At 43.8% G+C, this 25,629-nt stretch overlaps 1 protein-coding gene across 1 annotated transcript in view; it reads right to left on the bottom strand.

Annotated features, from left to right (window-relative positions):
* slc35c1 (solute carrier family 35 member C1) overlaps nucleotides 1-23,818 on the bottom strand; it is a 64,462-nt gene extending 40,644 nt beyond the window's left edge. The window contains exon 1 of the mRNA XM_078549472.1: nucleotides 23,707-23,818. The gene's annotated coding sequence lies outside the window, so the exon portion shown is untranslated. The remainder of the gene's footprint in view (nucleotides 1-23,706) is intronic.
* Nucleotides 23,819-25,629: the final 1,811 nt, after the last annotated feature.

The following is a 25,629-nucleotide window of genomic DNA, read 5'->3' on the forward strand; positions in this document are numbered from 1 at the left end:
GTGGAGAGGGAGCGTGGGGGCATGTCCAGGTGAACATGCAAGGGAGGGGTCTGTAGAGTCAATGACCGCCTCCTGGAGGGCGAATTTAGGGTGGGCATGGTAGGAGGGAATCGTGACTGTGGGAGGAGGCAGAGGGAGGCAGAGATAGGGTTGGAGGGTAAGGGTGCATCAGTAACGGTAGAAGGGACAGCGAGGGTGGTTGGTGGGGACTCGGAGGCAGACACGAACCCTGAGGGTGGGAAGGAGGAGGTCGGGGAGGTCAATGTCGATGGGGGTGGGATTCTCAGGAAGGTAGGGAATGTACAGGGGTGGCAGCACAGTGATATACAGTTGGGAGGGAGTTGACCTTGGAGTCCTCAACATCGACTCTGGACCCCCTGAAGTCACATGGTATTAGGTCAAACATGGGCAAGGAAACCTCCTGCTGATTACTCAGTGCTCCTCCATGTTGAACATCACTTGGAGGAAGCACTGAGGGTGGCAAGGGCGCAGAATGTACTCTGGGTGGGGGACTTCAATGTCCATCGCCAGGAGTGGCTTGGTAGCACCACTACTGGCCGAGTCCTAAATAACATAGCTGCTAGACTGGGTCTGTGGCAGGTGGTGAGGGGAAAAACATACTTGACCTCATCCTCACCAACCTGCCTGCCACAGATGCATCTGTCCATGACAGTATCAGTAGGAGTGACCACCGCACAGTCATTGTGGAGACGAAGTCCCGCCTTCACATTGAGGATACCCTCCATCGTGTTGTTTGGCACTACCACTGTGCTAAATGGGATAGATTTCGAACAGATCTACCAACTCAAGGCTGAGCATCCATGAGGTGGTATGGTCCAACAGCAGCAGCAGAATTGTACTCGAACACAATCTGTAACCTTATGGCCCAACATATCCCCCACTTTACCATTACCATCAAGCCAGGGGATCAACCCTGGTTCAATGAAGAGTGCAGGAGGGTATGCCAGGAGCAGCACCTGGCATACCTAAAAATGAGGTGTCAACCTGGTGAAGCTATAAAACAGGACTACTTGCGTGCCAAACAGCAAGTGATAGACAGAGCTAAGCGATCCCACAACCAACGGATCAGATCCAAGCTCTGCAGTCCTGCCACATCCAGTCGTGAATGGTGGTGGACATTAAACAAGTCACTGAGGAGGAGGCTCCACAAATATCCCCATCCTCAGTGATGGAGGAGCCCAGCACAGCAGTGCAAAAGATAAGGCTGAAGCATTTGCAACAATCTTCAGCCAGAAGTGCCGAGTGGATGATCCATCTCTGCCTCCTCCGGAGGTCCCTAGACTCACAGATGCCAGTCTTCAGCCAATTCGATTCACTCCATGTGATATCAAGAAACGGCTGAAGGCACTGGATACTGCAGAGGCTATGGGCCTTGACAACATTCCGGCAATAGTACTGAAGACTTGTGCTCCAGAACTTTCCACACCCCTAGCCAAGCTGTTCCAGTACAGCTACAACACTGGCATCTACCTGGCTATGTGGAAAATTGTCCAGGTATGTCCTGTACACAAAAAGTAGGACAAATCCAACCTGTCCAATGACTGCCCTATCAGTCTACTCTCCATCATCAGTAAAATAATGGAAGGGGTCATCAGCAGTGCTAGCAAGCGGCCCTTTCTTAGCAATAACCTGTTCACTGATGCCTGGTTTGGGTTCCGCCAGGGCTACTCAGCTCCTTACCTTGTTACAGCCTTGGTTCAAACATGGACAAAAGAGCTGAACTCTCAAGGTGAGGTGAGAGTGACTGCCCTTGTCATCAAGGCAGTATTTGACCGAGTGTGGCATCAAAGACCATGGCAAAACTAGAGTCAATGGGAATCAGGTGGAAAACTCTCCACTGATTGGAGTCATACCTAGCACAAAGGAAGATGGTTGTGGTTGTTGGAGGTCAGTCATCTCAGTTCCAGGACATTACTGCAGGAGTTCCTCAGGATAGTGTCCTCAGCCCAACCATCTTCTGCTGCTTCATCAATGACCTTCCTTCCACCATAAGGTAAGAAGTGTGGATGCTTGCTGATGATTGCATGATGTTCAGCACCATTCACAGCTTCTCAGATACTGAAGCAGTCCATGTTCAAATGCAGCAACACCTGAACAATATCAAGGCTTAGGCTGACAAGTGGCAAGTTACATTCACGCCACACAAGTGTCAGGCAATGACCATCTCCAACAAGAGAGAATCCAACCATCACGCCTTGATGTTCAATGGTATTATCATCACTGAATCCCCCACTATCAACATCCTGGGGGTTATCATTGACCAGAAATTGAACTGGTCTAGCCATATAAATACTGTGGCTACAAGAGCAGGTCAGAGGCTAGGAATCAAAACAAGTTACCCACCTCCTGACTCCCCAAAGCCTATCCACCATCTACAAGGCACAAGTGAAGAGTGTGATTGAATACTCCCCACTTCCCTGAATGAGTGCAGCTCCCACAATACTCAAGAAGCTTGACACCATTCAGGGCAAAGCAGCCCGCTTGATTGGCACCACATCGACAAACATTCACTCCCTCCACCGCCGACGCACAGTAGCAGCAGTGTGTACCATCTACAAGATGCACTGCAGGAATTCACCAAGTCACCTTCCAAACCCATGACCACTACCATCTAGAAGGACGAGGGCAACAGATAGATGGGAACACTACCACCTGGAGGTTCCCCTCCAAGCCACTCACCATCCTGACTTGGAAATATTTCACCGTTCCTTTACTGTCGCTGTGTCAAAGTCCTAGAACTCCCTTCCTAACAGCACTGTGTGTGTACCTACACCACATGGACTGCAGCAGTTCAAGAAGGCAGCTCACCACCACCTTCTCAAGGGCAACTAGGGATGGGCAATAAATGCTGGCCCAGCCAGTGAAGCCCACATCCTGTGAATGAATAAAAAAAGCTCTTTCCCCAGCACTGATAGCAGGGTTGCTACTCTTATATGTTCAGGTTTCTTGTTTAACCATGTGGCAATTTCATAGTTTTGCCACTGAGACTGGACGGATTTCGAATTCATTTTCGAATCTCCCTTCATCTCTATAGGAGCAGGCACCAGAATATTCAAAGCCACACTGACTCACCCAGCGGTCAATGTCCTTTACAAAGTTGCAGTCTGAAGTTGTAATTATTCTTTGCTGTTTCTTGCAACCGCTAGCCATCTTACAGCTATCAAAATCTACCCCGTTTCAGCTGCACACTCCTGACATCATGTTCCATGTGGTGGCTAAACTGGTTTCTGCCTGAACCCTTTACTCACAGGGGAATGACATCTGAGGCCATAATGACTCAGATCACATGACTATGGCAAGCACACACAAGGTACATGCCAGGCAACAGTTCTCAGAGGCATTTACAGTTTGCAGTTTGTGGGGCCCTGTGTTCAGCTTCATTTTGGGCCTCCTGTTGCCCCCCTACCCAGCCCTAGGACCCGAAGGCTGAAGCCAAGGGAACACACAAGTGAGTTTATACAATGGGGCAGTTACATTTGCGACTATGTGAGCCTTTCTAAAATGCCCAGATCAGCCTCCCACACGCTTCCTCACAGCACTCGCTGTAACAATGCCAGCCTTTTCACACCCGTCATTTTTACTTATTCAGCTCACAGACTGTGTCACATGTCCCGGCAAATGTTCTAGTTTCAAGTGCACAAAATTAAACTGAAAAGGTTTTTTCTGACTGGCTTCGTTCCTCACTCTTCAGTTCAAAGGCATGTATCGGAAAACATGTGGGTGGGAAGAACCTCTAACTCAGTAATGAATGTTAAATGGGACGTGAGAGACTGGCCCCATGCCACCGGGTGCAGATATGGTTGTGACAATGATTGCACAATAGTGAAGAGCTAAGTGTTTTACTTAGTCGCACGACATTTGGAAAGTGGTTAAAGGAAACAAAACTTGTCCTTTCAGATCAATGGCTCCAACTAAAAGTTTCATTTAGGGTTTCGTAAAATGTGAAAAAAAATTGATGGAAGAAAAGCTAAAGAAGTTCCCAGAGGCATGGAAGCCATTGGTCAGGCTGCTCTCTCTAATAACCAGGGGAAGGTCTAGTCTGGTTCGCTCTGAGTCCAATCTCATCCTTTTTAACCCTCTGATCAGTGAACATTTTTCTCTCTCTCTTCAAAGCTCCAGCTCCTGCTCTATGAGGCACTGTCGCTTTCCCTCAATATCCCCATCCGTTAAAATCAAAATTCACTTCACTCCTCCCTACTTCTGCGAATTCTGTCCCCAGACCTGAAAACTGTGGAATGGCCTTTTTCCTCCTGCTTCCTGTGCTTTCAAACTCCAAGGGTGGAATTATGTCAACAATGTTTCCTGTCTCGCTTTGGAAGAGTTTATGGGTCTCAGAACCGAGAACTTCACCTGGTTGAACTGCTTCTCTATTTCTCTACCTTTGCGATACACGTTATTGTTTCTCATGTTAGTCAAAGCACAGATTTGTAAAGAAAAAAAAGGTATCGTCGCATGGAATTCAATCATAGAGGATATACCAGACGGATTGTCTCTTTGTAGGTATGAGGGAAGGCTGAAAGCCATGAGGTCACTGCATCCTTTGAGCTCCGCTTGCTTTACAATTGCCTTTCCTTTCGTCAGACTTAACACGAGAAGGTCGCTCAGGTTTTTTTCCCCCAAAGTGACCATAAATAAGACCAGAAGATGTAGGAGCAGAAGTAGGCCATTCGGCCCATCGAGTCTGCTCCGCCATTCAATGAGATCATGGCTGATCTGATAATCCTCAATTCCACTTTCCTGCCTTCTCCCCATAACCCTTGACTCCTTTACTGATTAAAAATCTGTCTATCCCAGCCTTGAATATACTTAACGACCCAGCCTCTACAGCCCTCTGTGTAAAGAATTCCACAGATTCACTATCCTCAGAGAAGATATTCCTCCTCATCTCTGTCTTAGCTCAGGCGGGTTTGGGGGAATGTAGTCACAGATGATCACAAGAATTTATGAATAAGGAAGATTTCAGACAGGCTTTGACGACTTGAATTGTGAAGGAGATTACCTTCCCCTTGCTTCTTGATAAAATCCTAACTGAGTATCACACACTGGACGGCTTATGGACATCTGTTGAAATCAAAGACCTGCTAACAAACACACACAGCCCTTTGTTTATAGAGAGTTGCTATTTTAGAAGTTTTTTTTTAAAGAAAACTTCCTGGAAATTCAATAGATATTTCCAAAATCTGTTAGCGTACTATCTTTTGCTTTTGGAACCTTGACAACACAGTGTCTCTTGTGCTTAACCAGCATGTTGCGGGAATGAAATGCTGACATCAAAAGGTCGTGTGTGATGGTTATTTTGTCTGAGGAAAGTAAACATACAGAGCACTTCCTAGTAACTTTATCGCAATGCATATGAGATGGCCTGTTTCAGTTCCTACAAAGTGCTAACGGGTAGAAGCTGCGAGGAGTGGCTGTCAGTAAGTTTCAGGTTACATGTAGTTGACCAAAGAAGCGAAGTACTGAAATGCTCCTGCAGTCAAACAGAAGAAGCACATGAGCTCAGCGGTCTCAGGGTGATCAGCAAAGTGTCAAGTAATATGTCGATAACTTGAATACCATTGCACTGTCTGACTGTCTGTAATGACCATACTGAAATGTCTGTAACGTTCATTGATTGTATTGAAGCACCTCGTGATCTATGTGGAAAACTGGAATATGATTGCACTTCTTCCAAAAGAAAAAGTCAAGTACAAAAGTGCTCTCAGCCGCAGAGGAATATGCACGTACTGACCCCGCTTCTGTAACCAGATTACCCGAAACCTTGACATACAAAATTTCATGAACACTCACAGGAGAGAATGGATGCTGCACGCTGCTGGTAACGTGCTGTCCCATCAACCGGGAATGCTTCCCCTCCACAGCTATTCAAGGGGGTCTCATGTCGGCACACAGCAGTAAACTCTCGCAGAAGGGAGATCCGTAATATCCTGTTATCTTTAGTTAATGAATGCCTCCCACAGGCACAAACAAAAATACAGCACATCGCCCCCTTCCAGTGGCTGAATTTCTGCCATTCTTTGTGCAATATCTTTTTCATTTAAATTATTAAAAGCAGCCATTAACAGATGATGACCCTGTTTTCACATCGACCCTGACTCACTGACTTCCCAGTGTTGAAACGCACCTGTAATAGACAAGCACCTCATTGCGAAAAGGATTCCCGCCGTTTGAAATGAAGAGAGAGAGTGGACTATCCTTCCTCATGCCTAAGTTTCTCCTAATTATAACTTTTCACTAACTCAATGAATTGCAGATTAGTGAGCGGCACCCGCAAACTAAGTGCAGGTTGACTTTGTAGATCACTGCACCTTGTAGAGGTTAATAGTACTTTAACTCCCTTTCAATCAACGGATTGAAGTAATGTTGTTTGGGGGCCCTGTGCCTGGCACGGCGTGTTTCATTGTAAATCCCACCCCTGCATTTCTCCAGTGCCCTTGTTTACATTCCACATGAACCTCCCCCCACTCTACTTAATCTAACCCCCAACAGCATAATTTTCTGTTCCTTTTGCCTTTTTTTTAATTCATTCATGGGATGTGGGCTTTGCTGGCTGGGCCAGCTTTTATTGCCCATTCCTAATAGCCCTTGCGAAGGTGGTGGTGAACTGCCTTCTTGAACCACTGCAGTCCATGTGGTGTAGGTACACACACAGTGCTGTTAGCAAAGGAGTTTCAGGATTTTGAGACAGCGACAGTGAAGGAATGGCGAAATATTTCCAAGTCAGAATGGTGAGTGACTTGGAGGGGAACTTCCAGGTGGTAGTGTTCCCATCTATCTGCTGCCCTTGTCCTTCTAGATGGTAGTGGTTGTGGGTTTGGAAGCTGCTATTGAAGGAGCCTTGGTGAATTCCTGCAGTGCATCTTGCAGATGGTACACACTGTTGCTACTGTGCGTCGGCGGTGGAGGGAGTGAATGTTTGTCGATGTGGTGCCAATCAAGTGAGCTGCTTTGTCCTGGACGGTGTCAAGCTTCTTGAGTGTTGTGGGAGCTGCACTCATCCAGGGAAGTGGGAAGTATTCAATCACACTCCTGACTTGTGCCTTGCAGATGGCGGACAGGCTTTGGGGAGTCAGGAGGTGGGTGACTCGTTGCACGTTTCCTAGCCTCTGACCTTGCTCTTGTAGCCACAGTATTTATATGGCTAGTCCAGTTCAACTTCTGGTCAATGGTAACCCCCAGGATGTTGATAGTGGGGGATTCAGTGATGATGATACCATTGAAAATCAAGAGGTGATGGTTGGATTCTCTCTTGTTGGAGGTGGTCATTGCCTGACACTTGTATGGCGTGAATGTAACTTGCCACTTGTCAGCCTAACCCTTGATATTGTCCAGGTGTTGCTGCATTTGGACATGGACTGCTTCAGTATCTGAGGAGCCATGAATGGTGCTGAACATCGTGCAATCATCAGCGAACATCCCCCCTTCTGACCTTATGATGGAAGGAAGGTCATTGATGAAGCAGCTGAAGATGGTTGGGCCGAGGACACTACCCTGAGGAACTCCTGCAGTGATGAGCTGGAGCTGAGATGACTGACCTCCAACAACCACAACCATATTCCTTCGTGCTAGGTATGACTCCAACCAGTGGAGAGTTTTCCCCCTAATTCCCATTGACTCTAGTTTTGCTAGGGCTCCTTGATGCCACACTCGGTCAAATGCTGCCTTGGTGTCAAGGGCAGTCACTCTCACCTCACCTCGGGAGTTTAGCTCTTTTGTCCATGTTTGAACCAGCGCTGTACTGAGGTCAGGAACTGAGTGGCCCTGGTGGAACCCAAACTGGGTGTCAGTGAACAGGTTATTGGTAAGCAAGTGCCGCTTGATCTCTCCTCACAGGACAATCCTGCCATCCCAGGAATCAGTCTGGTGAACCTACATTGCACTCCCTCCATGGCAATTGTATCCTTCCTTAGGAAAGGAGACCAAAACTGTATACAACACTCCAGTTTGATCTCACCAAGGTTCAATACAACTGCAGCAAGACATCTTTACTTCTGTACTCAAACCTCTTGCAATAAAAGCCAACATATCATTTACCTTTCTAATTTCTTGTTGCACCTGCATGTTAGCTTAGAACAAGGACACCAAGTCCCTTTGGACATCAAAACTTCTCAATTTCTCATCATTTAAGAAATACTCTGTATTTGTGTTTTTCTACCAAAGTGGATAACTTCACATTTTTGCATATTATATTCCATCTGCCATATTCTTGCCCACTCACTTAACCTGTCTAAATCCCCTTGAAGCCTCTTTGCATCCTGCTCACAACTCAAGATTTGTGTCATCAGCAAACTTGGAAATATTACATTTGGTCCCCACATCCAAATCATTGACATAGCTTGTGAATAGCTAGGGCCCAAGCACTGATTCTTGCAGTACTCCACTAGTCGTAGCCTGTCAACCTGAGAATGACCCGTTTATTCCTACTCTCTCTTTCCTGCTCATTAATAAATTCTCACTCCATGCCAGTATACTACCCCCAATCCCATGTACTCTAATTTTGTTTACTAACCTCTTGTGTGGGACCTTCTCAAAAGCCTCCTGAAAATCCAAATACGCCACATCCACTGGTCCCTGCCTTATCTATTCTGTTAGTTACATCCTCAAAAAACTCTAACAGGTTTGTCAAACATGATTTCCCTTTCATAAATCCATGTTGACTCTGCCCAAACCTACTAATATTTTCTAAGTATCCAGTTATCACAACCTTTAGAATAGATTCTAGTATTTTCTCTACTGCTGTTACCAGGCTAACAAGTCTGTAGTTCCCCATTTCCTCTCTCTCTCTCCTTTCTTAAACAGTGGGTTTACATTTGCTATCTTCCAATCTGGAGGCACTGTTTCAGAATCTATTGAATTTTGGAAGGTGACTGCTAATGCATCCACTATCTCTATAGTCACCTCTTTCAACACTGGGATGTAGGTAATCAAGTTTCAAAAACTTGGTGGGGGGGGGGAGGCGGTTTGAAATCAGGCAAAGGGGGCTGAAATTTAGGGGTCTAAAATCTCTGAAACTGAGGGGTCTCAGAAATTGGAGGGCCAAAATTCGAGGGACTCTCTAAAATCAGGGGGGCTCTGAAATTAGGGAAGGTCCTAACATTTGAAATTTGAAATCAGGGGTTCTAAAATTCAGGGAGGCTCTGAAATGGAGGGTCTCTAAAATTAGTAGTATATCTCTAGATTTGGGGCTGGCTTTGAAATCAGGAGAAGTTCCCTGAAATGGGGTGGGGGTGGGGGGGTGGGGGTGTTCTGAAATTGGTGGTGGTGGGGTGTTGGTCTCTGAAATCCAATAGAACAGGTCTCTGAAATCAGCAAATGGTAGGTTGCTGAAATTACGGGGAGGGGAAGTCAGTCGCATGATTGTGAACAGCAATGAACTGATCCATAAAATAGCAAAATTAATAATTAGAGTTATTTTGAAGCAAATCTACTAATTCTTAAATTTTATTCCAGTGTCAGGAGTGGTAATCCTGAAAGAATCAAAAAATAAATACGGCTGATTTAACTGAACTGGCTTCTAATAAACTTGCTTCAGCTGAATAAAATCTGGCAACAACTCTGCAGCATTAAAACCCCATTGCAATCAGATTGTAAAGAATCTGTCTCTGATAAGTTTGTTGAAAGCATCTTATTGTCTGGTAAAGTTTATGAGCTGATCATTCATCTTCAGTTTCACACCTTTGATTTCAAAGAAAAACGCAATGATGGAAATAAACTTGCAAAATCAATATTCATGAAATTAAGGGGCTGTGAAATTAACATTTTTAACTGGGTAAAATGCAGCTGTATTTTGTTGCCTCGCCAAGATTGAAAGAGCAGATATTTTTGGAACATGTGGAATGTTCTGGTAATATATATTTTGGTTGAACTGTTTAATCTACATTTTAAATGCTTTCTTCTATTCCTACTATTACAAGTGCAATGTAGGAACACAGATGCAGGAGTAGGCCATTCAGCCTCTTGAGCCTGTTCCATCACCTATGAGTAAGACTTTTTTAACGCAACAAGCTGTTATGATCTGGAATGCGTTGCCTGAAAGGATGGTAGAAACAGGTTCAGTAGCAACCTTCAAAAGGAAGCTTGACAAATACTTTAAGGTAAAAATACATTTGCAGGGCTATCAAGGAAGAGTAGAGGGGTGGGACTAATTGGCTGTCAAACAGCTGCCACAGGGATGATGGGCTGAATGGCCTCCTGTTCTGTTTCATTCCATGATTCTAACTACATCCCTTGGTTCTGTTTAACTTAATACCTTTGCCTAAGAAAAATCTACCAATATCAGCTTTGAAATTTTCAGTTGACCTCCCTTGCCTGAATAACTTTTTTGGGAGAGAGATCCTGATTTCCAATACCCTTTGTGCAGCAGAGGTGCTACCTGATGTCATCCATGAATGCTCCAACTCTAACTTTAAGGTTATACCCCCTTGTCCTGGACTCTCTCTGCCAGAGGTAATAGTTTTTCTCCATTTACCTTATCATAATCCTTTAATCAGCTTAAACGCCTCATTTAGATCACCTCAATCTTCAATATTCAAGAGAATACAAGCCTAGGCTGTGCAACCTGTCCTCATAATTTAACTATTTTGGCATCGGTATCATTTTGGTGAATCTGTGCTGCACCCCCTCCAAGGTCAATATATCCTTCCTGTGGTGTGGTGCCCAGCATCGGCCACCGTACTCCACATGCTGTATAACCAAAGCTTTACGCTGTAGCATAATTTCCACTGCTTTGTATTCCAGCCCACTATCTCAAGGCTATCATTCCATTAGCCTTTAAAAAAAATGTACCTGTCTCTAAATTTCTTTGCTCCACCACAGTTCCAGTCTTTTCACCATTTTGAAAATACTCCGATCTATCTTTCTTGGGTCTAAAATGCAGGAGCGGGATAAAAGGGAAGACCAGCATTAGAGAGGCAGTGATGGTTAAGGAAAATATAATATTGCATAACTGGGTGGCAAGGTGGCAGAGGGGCCTACTATGGAACAAGGAGACAGGTAAGAGGTGATATTGGACAAGCAGACAAAGGATACTCGGTGTGCCACATGCTCATGATCTGCAGCCACAGCTAAATTTTTTTATTGAGAGCAAAGGTGAGCCAGAGGCAACACTAGAGAGGTCAAGGTGGTGTTAACAGGGAGAAACAAATGAAAGGTGGGGGTCAAGGGCTAATTCCCTGTGTAGAGCCACCTCCGCTCCCAACAATGAAATGAAACTGGTCAGTGACCATCACTCTGCCAGCACCATTCTTTAACAAATGTCAGCAAAGAGCTAACAGTATCAAATCTAAAAATGTATATATTCCCACTGAAACCCTGTCCCATCTGCAGCTCAAAAATTAATTTAACAAAAAATGAATTCTGGCCAATTCCCAGGATCACCATAATTAATAATTGTTCCTTTTATTTCAACAGCACATTGCGAGCAGTAATATTGGATTAGCATCTTTTAATATGTATTTATTTTCTTACTAAATGTATGGTCCCTTCAGTAATTTTGTGACAATGATGTTTTATTTCTTATTTAATTAATAACCCAATGGTTATTATCTTAAGCTAGTTGCTGCTTTTATTACCTGGAAAAACTCAGCAGGTCTGGCAGCATCGGCGGAGAAGAAATCAGTTAACGTTTCGAGCCTTCATGGCCCTTCGGCAGAACTGAAGCATAGTTAGAAGAAGGGAGAAATATAAATTGGTTTAAGGTGGGTGGGGGGGGTGGGGTCGGTGGGTGGTGGCGGGAGAGAGAGACATTGAGGGTGTGGTGATTGTGGAGATGAGCAGATAATCAAAAGATGTCACAGACAAAAGGGTCAAAGAGGTGTTTTGTCTGAGAAAAGTGCTAATTAAGAATGGAAGACAGGATATTCAAAGTACAGCTCTAGTGGGGGTGGGGTGGAAAGGCTAACAAGGTTTTAGTTTTAGATTTAAAAATAATGGAAATAGGTGGGGAAAGAAGAATCTATATAAATATTGAAAAAAAAAAAGCGGGGGGGGTGGGGGAAGAAACGGGGTGGGGATGGGGGGAGGGGGAGTTTAAGATCTGAAGTTGTTGAATTCAATATTCAGCCCGGAAGGCTGTAAAGTGCCTAGTCGGAAGATGAGGTGCTATTCCTCCAGTTTGCGTTGGGCTTCACTGGAACAATGCAGCAAGCCAAGGACAGACATGTGGGCAAGAGAACAGGGTGGAGTGTTAAAATGGCAAGCGACAGGGAGGTTTGGGTCTTTCTTGCGGACAGACCGCAGGTGTTCCGCAAAACGGTCGCCCAGTTTGCGTTTGGTCTCTCCAATGTAGAGGAGACCGCATTGGGAGCAATGAATGCAGTAGACTAAGTTAGGGGAAATGCAAGTGAAATGCTGCTTCACTTGAAAGGAGTGTTTGGGCCCTTGGACGGTGAGGAGAGAGGAAGTGAAGGGGCAGGTGTTGCATCTTCTGCGTGGGCATGGGGAGGTGCCATAAGTGGGGGTTGAGGAGTAGTGGGTGATGGAGGAGTGGACCAGGGTGTCCCGGAGGGAACGATCCCTACGGAATGCCGTCAGGGGGGGGTGAAGGGAAGATGGTTTGGTGGTGGCATCACGCTGGAGTTGGCGGAAATGGCGGAGGATGATCCTTTGAATGCGGAGGCTGGTGGGGTGATAAGTGAGGACAAGGGGGACCCTATCATGTTTCTGGGAAGGAGGAGAAGGCGTGAGGGAGGATGCGCGGGATATGGGCCAGACACGGTTGAGGGCCCTGTCAACGACCGTGGATGGAAAACCTCGGTTAAGGAAGAAGGAGGACATGTCAGAGGAGCTGTTTTTGAAGGTAGCGTCATCAGAACAGATGCGACGGAGGCGAAGGAACTGAGAGAATGGGATGGAGTCTTTACAAGAAGCGGGGTGTGAGGAGCTGTAGTCGAGGTAGCTGTGGGAGTCGGTAGGCTTGTAATGGATATTGGTGGACAGTCTATCATCAGAAATTGAGACAGAGAGGTCAAGGAAGGGAAGAGAAGTGTCAGAGATGGACCATGTGAAGATGATGGAGGGGTGGAGATTGGAAGCAAAATTAATAAATTTTTCCAGGTCCCGACGAGAGCATGAAGCAGCACCGAAGTAATCATCGATGTACCGGAGAAAGAGTTGTGGGAGGGGGCCGGAGTAGGACTGGAACAAGGAATGTTCCACATGCCCCATAAAGAGACAGGCATAGCTGGGGCCCATGCGGGTACCCATAGCCACACCTTTTATTTGGAGGAAGTGAGAGGAGTTAAAGGAGAAATTGTTCAGTGTGAGAACAAGTTCAGCCAGACGGAGTCTCCGTCTGGCTGAACTTGTTCTCACACTGAACAATTTCTCCTTTAACTCCTCTCATTTCCTCCAAATAAAAGGTGTGGCTATGGGTACCCGCATGGGCCCCAGCTATGCCTGTCTCTTTATGGGGCATGTGGAACATTCCTTGTTCCAGTCCTACTCCGGCCCCCTCCCACAACTCTTTCTCCGGTACATCGATGATTACTTCGGTGCTGCTTCATGCTCTCGTCGGGACCTGGAAAAATTTATTAATTTTGCTTCCAATCTCCACCCCTCCATCATCTTCACATGGTCCATCTCTGATACTTCTCTTCCCTTCCTTGACCTCTCTGTCTCAATTTCTGATGATAGACTGTCCACCAATATCCATTACAAGCCTACCGACTCCCACAGCTACCTCGACTACAGCTCCTCACACCCCGCTTCTTGTAAAGACTCCATCCCATTCTCTCAGTTCCTTCGCCTCCGTCGCATCTGTTCTGATGACGCTACCTTCAAAAACAGCTCCTCTGACATGTCCTCCTTCTTCCTTAACCGAGGTTTTCCATCCACGGTCGTTGACAGGGCCCTCAACCGTGTCTGGCCCATATCCCGCGCATCCTCCCTCACGCCTTCTCCTCCTTCCCAGAAACATGATAGGGTCCCCCTTGTCCTCACTTATCACCCCACCAGCCTCCGCATTCAAAGGATCATCCTCCGCCATTTCCGCCAACTCCAGCATGATGCCACCACCAAACACATCTTCCCTTCACCCCCCCCCCGACGGCATTCCGTAGGGATCGTTCCCTCCGGGACACCCTGGTCCACTCCTCCATCACCCACTACTCCTCAACCCCCACTTATGGCACCTCCCCATGCCCACGCAGAAGATGCAACACCTGCCCCTTCACTTCCTCTCTCCTCACCGTCCAAGGGCCCAAACACTCCTTTCAAGTGAAGCAGCATTTCACTTGCATTTCCCCTAACTTAGTCTACTGCATTCGTTGCTCCCAATGCGGTCTCCTCTACATTGGAGAGACCAAACGCAAACTGGGCGACCGTTTTGCGGAACACCTGCGGTCTGTCCGCAAGAAAGACCCAAACCTCCCTGTCGCTTGCCATTTTAACACTCCACCCTGTTCTCTTGCCCACATGTCTGTCCTTGGCTTGCTGCATTGTTCCAGTGAAGCCCAACGCAAACTGGAGGAATAGCACCTCATCTTCCGACTAGGCACTTTACAGCCTTCCGGGCTGAATATTGAATTCAACAACTTCAGATCTTAAACTCCCCCTCCCCCCATCCCCACCCCGTTTCTTCCCCCACCACCCCCGCTTTTTTTTTTCAATATTTATATAGATTCTTCTTTCCCCACCTATTTCCATTATTTTTAAATCTAAAACTAAAACCTTGTTAGCCTTTCCACCCCACCCCCACTAGAGCTGTACTTTGAATATCCTGTCTTCCATTCTTAATTAGCACTTTTCTCAGACAAAACACCTCTTTGACCCTTTTGTCTGTGACATCTTTTGATTATCTGCTCATCTCCACAATCACCACACCCTCAATGTCTCTCTCTCCCGCCACCACCCACCGACCCCACCCCCCCCACCCACCTTAAACCAATTTATATTTCTCCCTTCTTCTAACTATGCTTCAGTTCTGCTGAAGGGCCATGAAGGCTCGAAACGTTAACTGATTTCTTCTCCGCCAATGCTGCCAGACCTGCTGAGTTTTTCCAGGTAATTCTGTTTTTGTTTCGGATTTCCAGCATCCGCAGTAGCTTTTAGCTTTTTGTTTTTATCTTGCTGCTTTTATTGAATTAGTAAATGTATATATGCACCCTATAATATTTTATTATGTTATCATCACATTACAATGATTTTGTTTTACATTTTTTCACCAAATTCGTTTCATTAAATAGCCATTCCCTCTTTCTAATTATATTTTTCAATTTAGCTGAAACCCTCTTAGCGGTAAATATGTAGTATTGCTGAAAAGAGAAACATGTACAGAGAGTCCTCACTTAAAGTTGTGGTCGTGTTCCTGAATATCGAGACTTTAAGTGAAACTTTAAGCGAATTGTGGGTTCCCAATGTTAAAGCCAGAGTTAGGTTCCTTCAGGCACTTGTCACCTGGAAAAACCAATGTATAAGTTGAAATACTGTACCGTATGTGTGCAGTACTATGCAGTTTTAGCTGGAAGAACTTAGATAATAAAATAAATCATTAACTATTAAAGAAATACGATACATGATATAATTTAAAAAAACTACACTCACATCAGTATAGTAATTTTAGGTTCACCAGATTCCATCTAGTGGCAGACGTTGGTCGCTTCAGGATAGATAACAGAGATCTGGAGGGAGCAGAAGTTCCAACCTCTTGTAGAGGTTCTAATATGTATATAATAGCTGTAAATAAATAGTTATGGTTTCAACAAACTACAACTTGAGCAACTTACTTCAGGAGAATAGGTAAGCTCCAAAGAACCTCAGCTAGACCCCAAACACATGACAAGATAGAGGCAGTAGGAGAGCAACATCAGAGTGGAAGCAAGTTGGAGAACAATACTAGGCAGCAAGGGCAGCAGCGCTTCTGGGGTGGGGGGCAGAGGGTAAAGAAGATGTAGTGGTTTTTTTTTGAAAAATATGCTTTATTCATAAAATATCTGGAAGGACAGAATATGTGGTGGTAAAGAAGGACTAGGAGACAAAAGTGAAAGCACTATAGAAAAGGCTTTGTGAGCACAGAAGAGGACATCTGTGGCAAATGACTTTAAAGTGAAACTGGCAATGTTAAATGGATATACTGACAAGTGAAACAACGGTAAGTGAGTCAGCATTAAGCAAGGACGTACTGTAGCTCATCAGGACAAATGCAAGAATGCCAAATTTCAAATGATCACAACAATTTATTCAAAATGCAAAAAGAATGCTGATTGGTTGGCAACTCGACTCTGATTGGCTAAGGCATTGCCTTGGAGAAATAAACAGAGGGCTATAGGCTCCCCAAGCTCTTAGGTGATCCAAAAAGGCACAAGGCTTGAACATATTCCTTTTGTTTGCAGAGAACGGGCCCCTGCAGATGAACGTTGTTTCTAGCAAACGTAAATGAGACATGTTATGAGCTGAACTGATTATTTTAGATTGGTTGTTAGTGTATTAGTGCATAAATATGTGATATTTTCTCAACTCATTAATCAATTTTCAAGGATTTCTGTGAGCAACATGATGAGAAAGTATATATATCTATCCATCTATCTGCCTATATAAATAAATAAATGAACGGTGGCTCTATTTTCCTTTCTGCATTGAATACAGTCTTCAGGTTAGAGCGTACAATCCCTGGGAATGTGTCACTCTTTGCAGAGGTTCCTTAAAATTATGTCAGCATTTTAGGAGGTTCCCTAGGAATGTGTTGGCAGCTTTCATAGCTCTCTTAGAATGGGTTACTGTTTGTAGGGGAGTGTGCAAATATTTATACGGGGTCCCCACTATTTGCAGGGGATGCCAGGGAGGATGCTAGTGTTTGCAGAGAATCTATGAGTGTGCCAATATTCATAGGTTGTCCCTAAAAGGGTGTCAGAACTTGAACAGGGTTCAAAGAGTGTAAAAGCAAAAAACTGCGGATGCTGGAAATCCAAAACAAAAACAAAAATACCTGGAAAAACTCAGCAGGTCTGGCAGCATCTGCGGAGAGGTGATCACCACCTTCAACACCTCTTTGTCCTTTTGTCTGTGACATCTTTTGGTTATCTCCACCTATCACTGGCCCTCCATCCAGCTCTACTTGTCCCACTCTCCCCTTAAACCAGCTTATATTTCACCTCTCTTCTATTTTTACTTAGTTCTGTTGAAGGGTCATTCGGACTCGAAACGTTAACCGTGTCCCTCTCCGCAGATGCTGCCAGACCTGCTGAGTTTTTCCAGGTATTTTTGTTTTTGTTTTCAAAGAGTGTAGCATTGTTTGCAGGAGGTCACAATGAGCGTGTCCGAATTTGTACAAGATCTGAAAGATGTGTCAGTGTTTGTTAGTGATCACCAGGAGTGTGTTGGTAGGGTATGTCTATGTGAGTAATAATGTTGTTAAGTTAAGTTTGAAAACCATTGAGTTTATGGGAAAATCAGGTCATTGTGATTATTTGCCTCTGGATGTTTGGAGTTTGACTCGGTGCCAGTATGGGACTTTTAAAGCCAGTTTTTTTTGTCTTAAAGTTTATTAAAATTCTGACTGTAGAACAGGTAAACGTTTCAGTAAATGAAATAAAGGATTCCGCTCCAGCCTTATTAGCAGTGACTTGAATAATTTGCACTGAGATCAGCTCATAAATATTTGCCTGATTGATTAAATGTGGAGACGTGCCTCCCATTGTTTTGTTTTGTTCTGTGGGTTAAGACTGTAGCTTGATAACACGAGACAATAGTCCTTGCCAAGTCACAGTCTAATCCATTTTCTTCTAGTCTGTGGAACTGATTAGCTCTCAGGACAAATTAAAAGATATAATTCCCAATCCCTGAGCACTGTTAGCCCAGTAGGGTTATTTGATAAGAATCTGTAAGGCCTGTCAGTTGTGTTGCTCCTTTTTGCTCGGTGCTTTGGCAAATGAAAAACAAAAGTAAGTCACAAAGTCCCTGAGGCGCTTATGAATGAGGAAGGCTGTTTGGCCCATCTTAATTCATTATACTTTCTCTCAATTGCTGATTCCAGGATTTTTATCCCCATCTGGAAGTTGATTCCATTTCACTGTATAATTAAATACTTCTTAATATCAGCTTCTAAAATTATGCTTTTACTAGTTTGAACCTATGTCCCTTGTGTTATTCCAACATTTTAATTTAAAATGGATTTCCAATTGGCTTCTTTTATTTCCAAAAACACCTCTATAAGATCATTTCTTTGCCCGAAAAGCCTTAATCTTTTCAGGCTGGAATTGTGAGTCTGGAAATTACCAAATGTTATGATCCTGCCTTCTACCTGGGGATGCCAGTTGGTGAGATCTGGTGGAGGTGGGGATGGCCTGGAGTCAGGCCTGCTGCCTCTGGTGGCAGGCCCGAGATGGGGACAGAGGCAGCCAAGTTAAGAGGCCCACCTCCATTTGCAGAACATCGGCTCAGTTCTGCAGATCAGTGTGAGGGGCACCCAATCCTCACCCTTACCCCTTTGTCCCACTCACTCCCACCCCATACACTCACCCCTGTCACCCCAACCCTCCTTAAAACACCCTATATCCCTCAAACCCTCTTATTCCCCCTCAAGTCCTATTCCCCCTTATCCCCCTCAATCTCTCCAACCCACTCACCCTGCATCCACTATAAACGTAGCTCAGAACCCTATAATAATATTTGGAAGTCTTTGGAAAAGCTCATAAATCTGTAAAAATAAATGATCATTAGTTAAATAGTGACTTTAAAACATTACACTCTTGAGAAGTTCATAAATCTGTCAAAATAAATAAACATTACTTGAACAGCCACTTACAAAATTCTCTTTAGAACCTCATAAATTTGTCAAAATAAACTAGCTCATCTTTTCCTGGAAGGCCGTGTAAACAAACCCTGCTGAGCAGAATCTATTAGGGTTTGGAAGGCAAAAAGCATTCAAATTTATATTCCCCTGAACAACCATGTAACAAACCCTACTGAACAGAAACAATACAGCCTTTGTAGACAAGCAAAAGCTCAGATATCTATCAAAGCTTTGAAACAGACAAACAAATGGCTGAGTTGTTATTTAATGATTCAGTGAAAGCTCAGACACCTATCAAAGTGTTGAAACGGCCAAACAGATCGCTGAGCTGAACGTCAAGAAAAAAAATGAAATCAATGGGGGGCATTTCACACAATCAGCTCTGGATTTCAAACTGGGCTAGCCTTTCAATATTGCACAATGCAGAATAGCACTTTATTAAGTGGATAATCTGCTCTAATGTATCTGAAGACTTTTTTTGCCTTCTTAATGCTGTTCTTTTTCTTGACAGCTTGCCAGTTGTCAGAATAACAACCTGACAACGACATTATTTAATGGACACTCATCTTTTCAAATCAATGCACTATCATCACTCACTTTAGTACAAACAGATACAATTTAGGCTACAGCATTTCATAATGACATGTGAAGTAGGCAACACTTTTGGTATTGACCTTTCTTACAATTCATGCCTTCAAATCATGGTTCATCCATAGTTCATGAAACCTCTGTGTTGGTGTGATTTACCTTGTCGACCAAAACCCACCTGCCTCCGTCAAAATCGTGGAAGTTCCAAAGTGTTCACTTCTGCAATAGTGCCAGCAACATTGGCACAGCAGTATGCAGACTTCCCAACATGCCTCCTTTTCTGCACCGATGAAAATTGTCAGAGCCAGTAAGGAGGTTGGATATCCTGGATCTGACTCCAGCCTGTCATTTTGAGCAACGGCTTGATGTATTTCGGCTCCACACTGAGATGGGAAAGTCTAGCCCCAGGTGTCCATTTGTTTCATTGACAGAGAGAGAATGAGGCAATGAGCAAATAATAACTTGAAAGAACTGCATCTGATGTGGAGTCCCGCCAGGTAGGAGTACGGGTTGCAAAATAGGTCTGTAAATCACTCAGAAGATTGCAGGCTCACTCGAGAGATTTCAGCCTAAATATCTAGGCTGACACCCCACTGCAGTACTGAGGGAGAGCTGCACTGTCAGAGATGCCATTTTTCCGATGAAATATTAAACAGAAGGCCTGTCGGCTCCCTCAGGTGGATGTAAAAGATCCCATAGCACTATTTTGAAGGAAAGCAGGGAAGTTCTCCCTAATGTCCTGGCCAATATTTATCCCTCAATCAACATTACAAAAACAGATTATCTGATTATTATCATCTTGCTGTTTGTGGGATCTTGTGTGTAAATTGGCTGCAAGTGCTTCTTACATTACAACAAGTGACTGCACCTCAATAGTACTTTATTGGCTGTAAAGCAATTTGAGAGGTCCTGAGGTCACGAAAGGTGCTATAGAAATTTAATTCATTCCTTCTTTTTAGCGTGTATCCATACCAGGAACAGTGCCTTGTGGGGTTACACTTCAGTTCCCCAAAAACTAAGGTACAAACACAGAGACACAGTGGTTACATAGTTATGTTGTTCCTTTCTCATTCCCTGCCTGTTTGTGAGAGCTATTCAGTGCCTCTTCGCTGCAGCTTAGACATAATTAGGAGCTCAGCAGGATTGGATGGGGTAGGAGTCTCGGGGCTGATAGTTTTTCATAGACGTTTCAGATCTAACAAATGTTGAGTATTTCCCAACATTTAACTAATTGTAGATTACATGATTGTGAATAATGGGCTTTATTAAATAAAATTGCATTATATTACCACCTTATCACATCGTCAAACGGATTTGTAAGCAGTGGATTCATTTTGAAGTGTAGTCACTTATGTTATTTTGTCAAATGCAGGAGCCATTTTGCAAACGTCAAGGCTCCAAAAAGCAACCAGATAATCTGTTTTAGTGGCGATGGTTGAGGAAAGAGAAATAACTTATATTGATATAGTGACTTTCGTGACCTCAGGACATGCCAAAGTGTTTTACATCCAATGCAGCAATTTTAAAGGGCAGTCTCAGCAGGGAACATGGCAGCCGATTTATGGGCAGCAAAATCCCACAAACAGCAATGTGATAATGGCCAGATAATCTGTTTTGGTGATGTTGGTTGAGGGATAAATATTGATCAGGACACCAGGGCACCGGGGAGAACTTTGCTGTTGTTCTTCAAAATGGAGTCTTTTATGTCCACCTGAGAAAGCAGACACGGACTTGCTTTAACATCTCACCCAAAAGACAGTACCTTTAACAATGCAGCACTAGAGTGTCAGTCTAGGTAATGTGCTACAAGCCTCTGGAGTGGGACTTGAATCCAGCCCTCTGATAATAGTGTTACCCACCAAGGCAAGACAGAGATTGTGGAGGAATATGGGACAAGGCACTTCCTCAATTATTGCTATTAGATTGCTTATGTTCACAGGCAGATGGGCCTCAGTTCAACAGTCATCTCTAGCACTCAGAACTGTATTGAATGTCAGTCTAGATTATGTGCTCAAATCTAAAGTGGGACTTGAACCTCTAACCTTCTGAATCAGAGATGAGTTCTGTTGACTGAGATAAACTGAAAGTTCAATATCTTTGCAGTGTCATTGTTGGCTCAGTGGTAGTTTGCTTGCCTCTGTCTCAGAAGTTCATGGTTTGATTCCCATTCCACAGACTTGCGCACAGTTATGTTCTTGGCATTTTGGATGACATGATAAACTGTCTGCTCTTTCAGGTGGATGTAAAAGACCCCACTGGACTGTTCAACGAAAAGCAAGGGTAAATACCTACATTTATCTCTGAACCAACACCAAGCAGTCATTTATCTCATTGTTGTTGATGTGAAGTCTCAAATGGCCAACGTTGCAGGGAAGGACAAATATAATGTTTCAAAGCCACTCTGAAGCTCTCCTTGAAGTGCAGTGGCAATGACCATAATGACTTGAGAGGAGCACGCTACCAATTGTTCAGAATGGTGACAGTTTTTCCATCAAGCTGCTTCATGTTTTGAGTCCCAACATCTTAACGATGAGGCAGAGGGACAGCAGAGGAGGAAAGGAAGCAAATCCTGCAGTTCAGATCCCACTACTTATGGGACGTCCTGTCTCACGTGCCCAAAGAACTGAGAATCAGCTCATTCAGTCACATGAAGACCCACAGCAGAAACTCACAATTCTGAGTAGACATCACCCTGGAATCTAGGGTCAGCCAACAACGACATTCGTGGGACCTTATTGTGCACAATTTGGTTATATCGCAACAGTGATTTTACTTCAAAAGTATTTAATTATCTGTAGAGCACTTCAGGATGTACTGAATTGTGTTTTTATATATATATATGTAATATATATATCGCGTTTTAACTGAGCACTGATTGGGAACTTGTCTTCCCAAAGATAATCCTTAGTGTTATTATTTGCTTCCATTGGGCCTGACAGTAATTGCCATCTTTATTGATGTCCCTTATTTAATACCATATGGAGGTGCCATCAAAACAGATTTAAAAATTTTAATTGAGAAGATTTAACATAGCAGGTTTCCATTCAGCATTTGTCAGTTTTTAATATTTATCTCCTGAAGCACAAAGGTACAATTCTATGAAGTACCATTTTCAACTGTGAGGAAAATTATCAAGCTAAAGGTTTTAATCTCTTTCAAACCACAAAAGTTTTTAAAAATTAAAGCATGATCAACAATTAAATGTTGTGAGTTAATAGATCCCTATTCAGAAGGGCAAATGATCAGAAAACGCTCTGCAGTCCAACTGGTCCACCTTAAAAGCTAATACCATATTCAGCATTAATATCCAATTTTCCCTTCAGCATTTCCACAATCTCTACCTCCACTCCCTCCTTTATCAGACAGCAACAGCAGCTAGTATTTATATACAATGCAGAAAAATGCCCCCAAAGTGTTTCACAGCGGTATGATCAAAAATGAACCAAAGAAGGAGATATTAGGAAGAGTTGGGTTTTAATTAAGGGTCTGAAAGGAGGAGGTGGAGATGGTTTAGGGAAAGAGTTCCATAGCATGGAGTGCACTCTGTAAGTATTCCCTGTAACCTTGCTACAACTGATAGGTCGACAAGTGTTAGTTTGCCAACAACTTTGCCACAGCTGATAGGTTGATAGGTGCTAGTATTCTCTCCCTCCCTTCTTAATTAACAACATGACATTTCCAACCCATGGGTATAATTCCTGAATCTAGAGAGCTTTGAAAAATTGTGCCTAATGTATCTTCAATTTCTTTCCCATGGAATGTAAACCATCAGGTCCTGGAGATTTGTTTATCTTAAGTCCCATTATTTTCCCCATCACCATTTAAAGATCTTATATTACTATGACGAAATTCCTCCCCTTGACTTATTTTTAGGTTCCCTGTCTTAATTTCTATTGATTTCGTTTTGAGAGCATTAACTCAGCTTAGTTGCTAATATTCTCACCCCTGCTGTGTGGTTCAAGTTCCACTTCAGTCTGGATGCCCATAACCCAGGTTGATAGGCCAATACTGAAGGAGTGTTGTACTTTCAAGACTGCGTGCTTCTGATGAGACCTTTATCCAGGGTTCTGTTGTCAGTCCAAGCACATTGTGAAAGCCTGGGAGTTCTGCTGGTGGCCTGGGCAACATTCCTCTTTCAAACAATGTCACCAGAAACAGTAACTGGCTATTCAGCTCATCACTGATTGTAGGTTCTTGAATGGTCTACATAACAACAGTAACTGTACTTCAAAAGTAGTTCTTTGAATATGAATTACTTTGTGTGATCTCTGAGAGACATAATGGGATTCTATATTACTCATTTTTTCTCTCTTCGCTTTGAGCTGTTTCGATAAACATATGGTTACAAACAGAGTAAACCTTACTCTTACCTTCCCTCTGCTTTGTTTTTCTTGTCTCACTGACTCTTCCTATTTTCTTTCTTAATCTTTGTCTTTCACTTCCCCCTCTTTGCCCTGCTGCCTGTTGTAGTGCTTTCCTAGGGCAAGGTTTTCCATTTGGTTGGGACCCTGATGTTGGGATCGAATGCAGACCGTGTTGGCAATAGGCAGCCGACACAAATTTTGCAGGATAGGCCAATTAAAGGATTAAAGGATTTTGCAGGATAGGCCAATTAAAGGTCAGAGGGCATGCTTCTCAACAAATTAAGTGAACAGGCTCTTGAAGCTGGCGGGCCAATAGGAAGCCCTCCAGCGCAAGAGGAGCTGCAGGCCTGCCATTGCAAGTAAGGGAGAGAGAGAGAGACAGGGCGTCTACATCTTGAGGCACCTTTTCAGCTTTACAAAGTGAAGAAAATAAATGGCTATAGCTGCTGGAGCACCGTTGTGTGTGGGTAGCTGTTCTGTGCCCATTCTCCAGAAAATCAGACAGGAGTCAGAACCGTGGCAAGGAGCTGGCATGCTGGCTGGTGTCGGGAATTTCCTTGCCTGCCCACTTCCCTTCCCGACCCCATATTGGCAACAAATCCCCCTGCCCTGGTCTCTTTTTTTGCTGCAATTGCATTTTTTCACATTCACCCATAGGGGGCAGGTTTGCTCCTTGAGCTACTTAAAGTTAAATTTGGAAACAGGTATCTAAGCAGCGATCTCTGAGCCCTCCTTTCATTACTCTTCCAGCTAAAAGATCTTGTTTTGTTTCAGGCTAGCAGCAATCTCCTCACCTCCTCCAGATTTAAGAAGAAAATAGTAAACCAGAGTGTAATTGGAAGAGTTTGGTAATAAAGAATCATAGAATGATACAGCACAAAAGAGCACAAATTCACCCATTGTGCTTGTACCTGCTCTTTGAAAGAGCTATACAATTAGTCGCACTCCCCCTTTCTTTCCTCCGGCTCTACCAAAGTATTCCTCTTCAAGTACATACTCAACTCCAAGAAGACAAACAATAATCTATTTAATGCAATGGATGGAGAGAAATAACAGTGAGTCTAAGAATAAAGAGTTAAATGAAACAGGACATTAAAGAGAAGAGAATATTTGAACTAAAAGACTAAGCCACAGGAGTTAGGCAATTAAAAGGAGGACAGTAGGAACAATTGGACAGCAAATTCCACACTTATTACTGGAGTGGTGACACTGCCTGTTACTGTAACTCCCTGTCAGCGGTGGCTCAGTTGGTTAAAGCTTTTGTCTGTGACTCACAAGGTTCCGTGTTCAAGTTCCACTCCAGGGCTTGAGCAGTAAGTACAAAAGTAAAGGCTGACACTCAGGTTCAGTACCAGAAGGAGTGCTCCAATGTCTGAAGTGCTGTCTTAAACCAAGGCACCACCTGCCTATTTGACTGGACATAAAAGATCCCATAGCACTATTTGAAAGAAGGACAGGGGAGTTATCCTCAGTGTCCTGGTCAATATTTGTCCCTCAATCAACATCACAAAAAAACAGATTATCTGGTCATCATCGTTTTGCTGTTTGTGGGAGATTGTTGAGCAACAAATCGGCTGCTGTGTTTCCTCCATAACAACGGTAACTACACTCAAAATAAAAACACCTCATTGGCTGTAAATCTGAGGTGTCCGGTGTTTGTGAAACGCGTTGTATAAATGCGAGTCCGTCTTTTCTTTTTCCCTATACCTCATATACAAATTGGGAAAGGGTACCAGGGCTGAGTGACAGGAGACATTAGGGGCATGGGATTAAACTGAAATAGGTGAAAAGAGTTATTTAAAAAAAATACATTTTCACATATTTAGTTTAAAACACTCACAGAGTAAACATCAACAATACATTTACCCTATTAAAAACACAGCAATATGAATAGAGCCCTTTCTGGCTGCTGCACTCAGGCCCAGCTGG

This window comes from Cetorhinus maximus, chromosome 9 (assembly GCF_964194155.1).
Source record: "Cetorhinus maximus chromosome 9, sCetMax3.hap1.1, whole genome shotgun sequence".
Classification (NCBI taxonomy): domain Eukaryota; kingdom Metazoa; phylum Chordata; class Chondrichthyes; order Lamniformes; family Cetorhinidae; genus Cetorhinus; species Cetorhinus maximus.